The sequence below is a fragment of the Nymphaea colorata genome, chromosome 3 (genome assembly GCF_008831285.2).
Source record: "Nymphaea colorata isolate Beijing-Zhang1983 chromosome 3, ASM883128v2, whole genome shotgun sequence".
Taxonomy (NCBI): Eukaryota; Viridiplantae; Streptophyta; class Magnoliopsida; order Nymphaeales; family Nymphaeaceae; genus Nymphaea; species Nymphaea colorata.
In genome coordinates this window covers 29,400,608-29,410,607 of record NC_045140.1, presented here as the reverse complement: position 1 = coordinate 29,410,607, position 10,000 = coordinate 29,400,608, and positions in this window count along the sequence as shown.

Genomic DNA, 10,000 nt, shown 5'->3' with positions numbered 1-10,000 from the left:
AGAGGTAAGTGGATCTCCAGCTTGGGCCATTCGCCATCTCCACCCTACGCTTAGTCCATGTGGCAAGCATCGGGAGACTTAGAGAGATCCTAGGATTGGAGTAGGAAGTGACGCACATTTGGTGGAGCACTAATTCGCCACCTCATAAAGTGATTTTCTAGAATAGGAATCCCAGCTAGATAAGTTAGGATATCCCCCAACTTCGTAGGAAAGCAGCCTCATCCAGTTGCCACTTGCCCCTCACTCAGCCTAGTCCCCACATTTGTTGTGCCACTCACCTAGACACCTCACCAACATCCCTAGCCTCTCTCCTACGTATTAGGGAGATAGCCCTTCTAGAACGCCACCTAGCCTAGAATCTTGGAGGACAATCCTATCAAGGAATATTCTCCATATTCTTAGCCAACTCTACCCTACCAAATTACCCCGAGCTTACCCGAACTTACCAAGTTACCACTTGCCTTTCCATTTCCATTTTCTCATCTACCCTAAACCGAGCCACTCAAACCTACCCTAGCTACTTTGTAGGAACCCTCATTTGAGTCCCTTCCCTACACCCGGTCAACCTAAGACTTTGACCGTAGGACCTACCTAGCCTACTCTACCTATGACCTAGCTCGCTGGCCAAACCTAGCCCGGGCCCACCTGGTCCCACCTGGTCCGAACCCACTCAGTCCAAGTCCCGCGCCTAGTTGGTTTCAACCTTAGCGCCAAGGAAGACCGCGGCATTGCTAGCCGCATCCTTGAAGTCTTTGTAACCGGCGGGCCTTGATCCAGCATATTCCGGCGACCTCCGGCCACCTCCGGTCACCTCTGCTCTTTTTCCGGCGACTCTCCGGTGTGGATTCCAGAAGGTCCCCTAGACATCCAGCAAGGCGTTGAAGTGCTCCTAGGCGATTCCGGCGGGGTGATCCTACTTCACGCGTCTCTTGGAGTGGCTTGTCTTCACGCCCGGCCTCTTCCTTTTGGAGTTCAGCTCTGCATCAGCCCCGTTCTTTCGTGTTGCTGATAGCCCTCGAGTGTGGAATCTCACCTCGAGGCTTTTGACTGCTTAGCCAAGCTAGCCTTGGCCGGTACACTCTACTCCTCTCTCTAGACACGCGGGAGGTAGCACTTATTTCTGCATTTTGCTTTCAGCCCGACCGTGAGGTCGTAGTTGTGCATAGAGGGACCTCCGCGGCACTGCGCCAAGGACACGACCTCGTGCCAGCACTAGCCTCCTACGGGTGGGTGTGGTTTGTGCATTTAGGCGTGGTTTGCATGGTTTGCTTGAGTGAGTTTGAGTGATTTTTAACAAATGTATCGCTTCCGCTTGTATTAGCCTCACATCTCTTAGATTTGTGTAGTAGGTTTTGCTTGGGTTTGGGTATAGCCTCTCTTGTATTCCGCTACCTATCCGGGATTTTCTAAGTCGGGGTCCTGTCCGACTGGGTGGTGTCTTTGTTTTAATTCGTCTAGGAAGTCTTCTGGTTGGTCCAAGGTGATCGTGGGGGTAGGCACGGTCGTTGGTTTCAGACTTAGGTCGGCCACGGGCAAGACCCTACCAATTTGGTATCAGAGCCTCCTTGGAGCAGCAGCAAGCAAGTACAGTATCGGCATTTTGGATTTTATACAGGGCAGAATACAGCTGGAATTCTTGTCAGTGTCAGAGTCAGTGGTTTTCAGCTAGTCGTGTGATTCTTTTAGACGTTTGGATTTCTGTTTTTTTTTTACTTAACCATCGCAATGGTTAAGAAGAAGCAAGTCGTGCCCGAGGCACCAGATGTTGAGGCGGAGACCTCAGCCAATGAGGAACAGCCATCTACTGAGATGGAGGTATACGCGGTGGAAAGAATGGTTCACATCGAAAATGAGGTTCTGAAAATCCGCCACGAGATGAGCGACTACAAGAAACAACTTTCTAAGCTCAACGAGTTAGATGAGATCAAGGAGATGATGAGAGTCATGACGGCCAATCAAGAGGCCCTTAGGAGAAACAACCCGGATCCCCCACAGCCCCACGTTGATAAGGGCAAGGGCATACTCAATGGACCGCCCAATGTTGGTCCTAATCCCTTCCATTCGCAAGCCGGCCCTAGTAGACCACCACCCGGGGGGAATAACAGCAATAATGGAGGTTTCCAAGCACAGCCCACCAACCTCAACAACTATCACGGTGGGCATCATAACTCCTCGCCTGAGTGGGAGAACCGAGAGCCTTATGGACCCCAATCCAGCCAGTATAGGTCCAGATTTGGAGGCACACAGTGGGAGAATATTAATTCAGATCGTAGATGGGGTGATAGAGGAGACCGTGAACCACCTTCTTGGGAGCCATATAGAGAGCGTCAGGCAGCGCCAAGAAAGCAACCGAGGATTCCTATGGTTCGCATTGACTTCCCTAGATTCAATGGCAAGGAACCCTTAGATTGGATTTTTCAAGTGGAGGAGTACTTCACATGTCAGATGATTCCAGATGAAGAATGGCTTCAAACGTCCATTCTACACTTCGATGGTGAAGCTAGGAGATGGTATCGTTGGCTCAAGCTCAAGGAGCCAGTCAATACGTGGGGAGAGTTCAAAGAAGCTCTCATGCTCAGATTTGGTGAGTCTTCCTATGTAGATTACGACATCGAGTTGCGTAATCTAAGACAAACCGCATCCGTTCAAGAATACCAAGCCAAGTTTGAGAATTTAGCAAGCATGGTTGATTGGACGCCCAAGTCCCTCATTGCCGCATTTGTTGGAGGATTGAAGGAGGAAATTCAAATAGATATACGTGCTGAGCCTAACACGGAGTTGCGGAAGTGCTTTGCCAAAGCACGTTCCATCGAGGATAGGCAAAGAAAGAAACAAGCCTTGTACCGACAATGGAGAAACCCCGGAACCGTCCGTGTGAGGGAGATCCCTCAACCGCAAAAACTCCTTCCAGCCCCTCCACGTAAAGAAGAACCTAAACCCGCTTTCAAGGGTCGAGCACCTCCTGTACTAACTCGGGAAGAAAGAGAAGAGTTAATCAAGAACAAGCAGTGTTTCTGGTGTAAAGAGAAGTGGGACCCTACGCACAAGTGCAAGCACATTCGAGTCTACACGGTTTTGGATGGCGACGCCGACGATGAAGGGGAAGAAGATCAATCCCCTATGATCGAAGAAATAGAGGAATTGGAGGCCCGAGAAGAGCCTCAAGAGCAGGAAAGGCCACCTCCTGAGGGCGCTTGTCATACCATGACAGACCCTAACCGACCGGATGCTATGAGAGTTATAGGGCAAATTGGAAAGAGAAATGTTCTGGTTCTTTTGGATTCGGGGGCTACTCACAATTTCGTGGGTGACCACCTCGCTCAGGAATTGAAGTGTACCATCGAAGAGCACCCAACTCTTAAAGTATTGGTGGCCAATGGTGAGTGCCTCCCTTGCACTCGCAAGTGTGCAAACGTAGAGCTCGTGCTTCAGAAGATCCCTTATACAGTCGACTTGCTAGTTGTCCCTCTACCCAGCGTAGATATCATTCTTGGAGTCAAATGGCTCAAGACCTTAGGGCGAATTTGGTGGGACTTCTCTACCATGGAGATGTGCCTGCCTAAGGAGGGTGGAGGAAAGGAAGTAGTGCTAAGGGCAGTCGATCCTAGTTTGGCACCCAAGGCAGCGCTAAAGGCTATAGCAGTCCAGAGACCAGCGGCTTGGTTAGTTTCAGTGGCAGAGGAAGTTGTCGCTCAAGAAGGATCAGAAGAGAGAGTACCCGAGCAGATTCAGAAAGTGTTGGATGAGTTCAAGGATATATTCGAAGAACCTAAAGGACTCCCTCCACCTCGATCATATGACCACAGGATAGTGTTGACCAACGGCACAGAGCCGGTTAACGTACGCCCATACCGCTATGGGTACGCTCAAAAATCAGAAATTGAGCGATTGGTCAAAGAAATGCAAGAAAGTAATATTATTCGGCCTAGTTCTAGTCCCTTCTCATCACCAGTCCTTCTCGTCAAGAAAAAGGACAACACATGGAGATTCTGTGTGGATTACAGGGCCTTGAACGAAGCTACTGTCAAGGATAGGCATCCAATTCCTGTTATTGATGAACTCTTGGATGAACTATCTGGAGCTCGCATATTCTCCAAGTTGGATCTCCGGTCAGGGTACCACCAAATTAGAATGTATGAGGAAGACATTTCAAAGACGGCATTTCGTACCCATGACGGCCATTATGAGTTTTTGGTCATGCCGTTTGGACTTACGAACGCGCCCGCGACATTCCAACGATGTATGAATGACGTGTTTCGTCAGTTCCTGCGTGACTTCGTGTTAGTCTTCTTTGATGACATTCTTGTGTACAGCCAGAGTATTGAACAGCATGTCGATCACCTTCGTACAGTGTTGAGAGTATTAAGGGAGAATACCCTATTCGCGAAAATGTCCAAATGCAGCTTTGGGCAGACTTCTATTGGGTATTTGGGTCACATCGTATCACATGAGGGGGTCAGAGCCGACCCTGAAAAACTCCAGGCCATGGAGCAATGGCCCTTGCCGAAGGACCCACAAGGCATGCGGGGATTTTTAGGCCTCACGGGGTACTATCGCAGATTTATCAAAGGCTATGGTTTGATCGCTTCTCCCTTGACGCACATGTTAAAAAAGGGGGAGTATACATGGTCTGAGAAAGCAAGAGAGGCCTTTGTCAAACTCAAGGCCGTTATGATGAATGCCCAGTACTTGCTCTCCCTGATTTCTCTAAGGATTTCGTGATTGAGACAGATGCTAGTGACGTTGGCGTCGGTGCAGTTCTGAGCCAAGAGGGCCACCCAATTGCGTTTATGTCTAAAGCCCTCACAGAGCGGGCCAAACCCTTTTCCACCTATGAAAAGGAGCTTCTGGCAATAGTCTTAGCAGTAGACAAGTGGAGGCCCTATCTGATTGGGCGAAGATTTGTGGTGAGAACGGACCACAGCAGTTTGAGGTACATGGTAAAGCAACGCGTCTCGACTCCTATCCAGCAGAGATGGTTAGCCAAACTCCTTGGCTACGATTTCACGATAGAGTACAAGAAGGGAACCGAAAACTCTACTGCGGACTCCTTGTCACGCATGCCAGAGCAACTAAAAACTCTTTCTGTGATTGAGACCGACCTTTGGGATAGACTAACTCAGGAGCAAGATCAGGATCTAACTCTCAGGCTCCTCAAGCAGTCCATACGCCAGAATCCAGAGTCTATTCCCCACTATTCGTTAAGAGGAGAAATACTCTGCAAGAAGAGACGAGCCTTTGTACCTAAGAACTCGCCTCTCAAGGTTGAACTACTCAAACATTTTCATGACTCGAGCATTGCTGGTCACGAAGGCATGGCTAAAACTATGGGGCGCATTAAGGCACAGTTTTGGTGGGAGGGAATGAAAGCAGACGTGAGGGATTACGTGAAAGCCTGCCCTACCTGCCAACGTGAAAAATATGAGGCCATCAAGCCTCCAGGGCACTTGAACCCTTTGCCCATACCGGATAAGCCATGGGAAGATGTATCAATGGACTTCATTGATGCAATGCCCCGAGCTGAAGGGAAAGAGGCGGTGTTGGTCGTGGTAGATCGCTTAACCAAGTACAGCCATTTTGTGGCCCTACCTAGAAACTACCATGGACCAATGGTTGCTAATGTTTACCAAGATCACGTTGGAAAGCTGCATGGTATGCCCAAGACCATTGTCTGCGATCGGGACTCGATCTTCCTCAGTGCTTTTTGGAGGGAGTATATGAGAATGGCGGGTACAGTGATCAACTTTAGCACCGCCCATCATCCTCAAACAGATGGGCAGAGCGAAGTAGTCAACAGGACACTGGAGACCTATTTGAGGTGTTACGCCGGAGAGAGACCCAACACATGGGTCAAATATTTATCTTGGGCTGAGTGGTCCTATAACACCAGCCTCCATTCAGGAACCGGCATGACTCCCTATGAAGCCCTGTATGGGTGCCCGCCGAGTTATGTCCCGAGGTATGAGGTAGACACAGCAAGAGAAGATGAGGTCGATGTTGCCTTGAGAAACAGGGATGACATTCTAGCCACGCTCAAAAGAAACATCCAGAGGGCCCAGGCTAGAATGAAAAAGGCGCATGATAAGGGGCGTAGAGACAGAGAATTTGAGGTAGGCGACATGGTATGGTTAAAGAGGCTGCCCATGAAGCAGAAATCGTTAATAGGACAGCCCTATTCGAAGCTTCTGCCAAGATACTATGGGCCGTTTCGAGTTCTTCAGAAGATTGGTAAGGCAGCCTATCGCATAGCTTTGCCACCTACAGCCCTTGTCCATCCAGTATTCCATGTCTCTTGGTTGAAGCCGCATCACGGGCCAGTACCAGAGCAAGAGGAACCATTACCCGATGTTAGCCAACGCCCCTATCGAATCCTAAAGCACCGATGGGTCACTAGAGATGGTAGAGCCCGCCACGAGGTTTTGATTGAATGGGAAGGAATCGATGGTGGTACCTCCTGGGAGTTGTTTGACAAGGTAAAATTCCAATTCCCTACAGGAGCTTGGGGACAAGCTCCATCTCAGGAGGGTGGATCTGATACGGGTCAACCTGCAGAGTGGCCTAGGGTAGCCACAGATGTCGCTGAGAGCAGCCAAAGGGCGCGGGGCCAAGCCGCCCTTCATGCGATTAAGGCCCTACAAGGCCAAGATGACTCAAGGCTGAGTCAAAAGGAAGGCGTAGTGCAGCAGGTGCAGACCTTACAAACTGAACATGCTCAGCTTAAAATCGATGCTGAGGGAGGAGCGGGAGGAGAGGCAACGGCTCTAAGCGAGGCTCTTGAGGACCAAGGCGAAAGGGGTCAAGTCGGAGTCCGGTCTAGTCCAACCTAGGTCTTCACTATACTCATGCACTTAGGGTCAGCCTAGGGCGAGCCTAGGCGAATTTCTGGTCTGAACCAAGGCCCACAGCGTGCGGGCAAAGGAGAGGACGAGTTAGGGTCGAGACACTAAGTCTCGAGTTCGAGTTTGCTTGCGTTTTCTTTGATTTTAGAGTGCGCATTTGCTTTGGTAATCAATTCCGTTTTGGATTTTGATTTTGGGTTGGATCAATTGTTTACATCCGCTTTTTAATTCAGTACTATAAATATTTAGGATTCTTTTGGATCTGCATGCAAAATTTGAGAATAGAAGTTCATTTGTCAAGTGCCTTTCTCTCTCCTCACGGCTTGATCTCTCTTTTCCCTTTGCGCAATTCTTCTACCCGTGCCTCTTGTCATTTCTCTTCTCTTGAACACATTTGGGAATGTCGGCAACCATGGCGAGATTTCTGAAGAAGATCTTCAATCCAGCGGGTATTTCTTCTTTCTATGCCTAAATCTCTTTTCTCTTCGCATCCACTCGCCCAAGGAATCGACGGCTCGAAGACTCCTCTTGCTCCGGCGTGAAGAGCTCTCCACAAGACCACGGCTTACCCCAAGGGATCAGCAACGAACTAGTGCAGCCAACACTCCCCACCGTGAAGGCTTGAGGCTACTCGTTCCCGGGAAGGCTCGTCATCTTTTAGGCAACTAGAAGGTGAGGGCAGACGACCAAAGGCTTCCGATTTGAGAGGTTAGTGCATTCGTTTAAGAGTTGAAATTGTGTAACGCCGTTGTATCGATTTGAGTTGAGATTCTGCCATTAAGGGGCTACTGATCTTCACGGTTTCAGCCAAGAGGATCACTGGTTCACTTAGGAAGAAGCTCTCCCTAAATCGGTTCTTACGAGTCACAAGGGAGACTCTTAGCCGATAGCAAGGATCTCGCAATTTCGAGGGTCTTTTCCTTCGATTTTCAAGTATCATTTCATGTGTTAGTTTATGTTCTTGCGCCTGTTGAAAAGAGAAACAGAAAAAGAAAAAGAAAGAAAGAAAAGAGGCGAGAATTGAAAAAGAAAAAGAAAATTAGAATCGCCCAAAAGAAAGAATCATGAATGTGGCAAGCTAAAGGCAATTCGGTTCAAATTAGTGTCTCGCCGGAATCAGAAATTCCCGGCCACTGCTGCTAACATTCCGGCCAGTTTTCTGGAATATCCGGTGAGCATTTGGGGGTAATCTCAAGCCGATCTCCAGCAGGCTCGATCTGCACTAGAATATCTCCAAGGATCTTGGTCGCATTTGGGGAGAAACCGCGTGTGGCGTGGAGGAGCTCCTAGGTGACGCCACCTAGCCGCCGGTGCATTTGGTGAATCAGCCTCGTTCCTACAAAAGAGGTAAGTGGATCTCCAGCTTGGGCCATTCGCCATCTCCACCCTACGTTTAGTCCATGTGGCAAGCATCGGGACACTTAGAGAGATCCTAGGATTGGAGTAGGAAGTGACGCACATTTGGTGGAGCACTAATTCGCCACCTCATAAAGTGATTTTCTAGAATAGGAATCCCAGCTAGATAAGTTAGGATATCCCCCAACTTCGTAGGAAAGCAGCCTCATCCAGTTGCCACTTGCCCCTCACTCAGCCTAGTCCCCACATTTGTTGTGCCACTCACCTAGACACCTCACCAACATCCCTAGCCTCTCTCCTACGTATTAGGGAGATAGCCCTTCTAGAACGCCACCTAGCCTAGAATCTTGGAGGACAATCCTATCAAGGAATATTCTCCATATTCTTAGCCAACTCTACCCTACCCAATTACCCCGAGCTTACCCGAACTTACCAAGTTACCACTTGCCTTTCCATTTCCATTTTCTCATCTACCCTAAACCGAGCCACTCAAACCTACCCTAGCTACTTTGTAGGAACCCTCATTTGAGTCCCTTCCCTACACCCGGTCAACCTAAGACTTTGACCGTAGGACCTACCTAGCCTACTCTACCTATGACCTAGCTCGCTGGCCAAACCTAGCCCGGGCCCACCTGGTCCCACCTGGTCCGAACCCACTCAGTCCAAGTCCCGCGCCTAGTTGGTTTCAACCTTAGCGCCAAGGAAGACCGCGGCATTGCTAGCCGCATCCTTGAAGTCTTTGGAACCGGCGGGCCTTGATCCAGCATATTCCGGCGACCTCCGGCCACCTCCGGTCACCTCTGCTCTTTTTCCGGTGACTCTCCGACGACCTCCGGCCACCTCCGGTCACCTCTGCTCTTTTTCCGGCGACTCTCCGGCGTGGATTCCAGAAGGTCCCCCAGACATCCAGCAAGGCGTTGAAATGCTCCTAGGCGATTCCGGCGGGGTGATCCTACTTCACGCGTCTCTTGGAGTGGCTTGTCTTCACGCCCGGCCTCTTCCTTTTGGAGTTCAGCTCTGCATCAGCCCCGTTCTTTCGTGTTGCTGATAGTCCTCGAGTGTGGAATCTCTCCTCGAGGCTTTTGACTGCTTAGCCAAGCTAGCCTTGGCCGGTACACTCTACTCCTCTCTTTAGACACGCGGGAGGTAGCACTTATTTCTGCATTTTGCTTTCAGCCCGACCGTGAGGTCGTAGTTGTGCATAGAGGGACCTCCGCGGCACTGCGCCAAGGACACGACCTCGTGCCAGCACTAGCCTCCTACGGGTGGGTGTGGTTTGTGCGTTTAGGCGTGGTTTGCATGGTTTGCTTGAGTGAGTTTGAGTGATTTTTAACAAATGTATCGCTTCCGCTTGTATTAGCCTCACATCTCTTAGATTTGTGTAGTAGGTTTTGCTTGGGTTTGGGTATAGCCTCTCTTGTATTCCGCTACCTATCCGGGATTTTCTAAGTCGGGGTCCTGTCCGACTGGGTAGTGTCTTTGTTTTAATTTGTCTAGGAAGTCTTCTGGTTGGTCCAAGGTGATCGTGGGGGTAGGCACGGCCGTTGGTTTCAGACTTAGGTCGGCCACGGGCAAGACCCTACCAAGACCCTACCAGGTGCTTTGGGCGATCGCTCTCGGGTAATACGGGCTAACGCGAAAATCACCTGGCCTACCATAAATCTTATTTTTCGAAAATCCACCTTTGGTCGGGCACATTCTCCGCAAGCAATTGAAGACTTTAAACCCCCCAAGTCCGCCCAACCTCGGATGTGCATCTCAAACTTAGCCAGCACATGCCCTACACAAATTCCACCTGCGTCCGA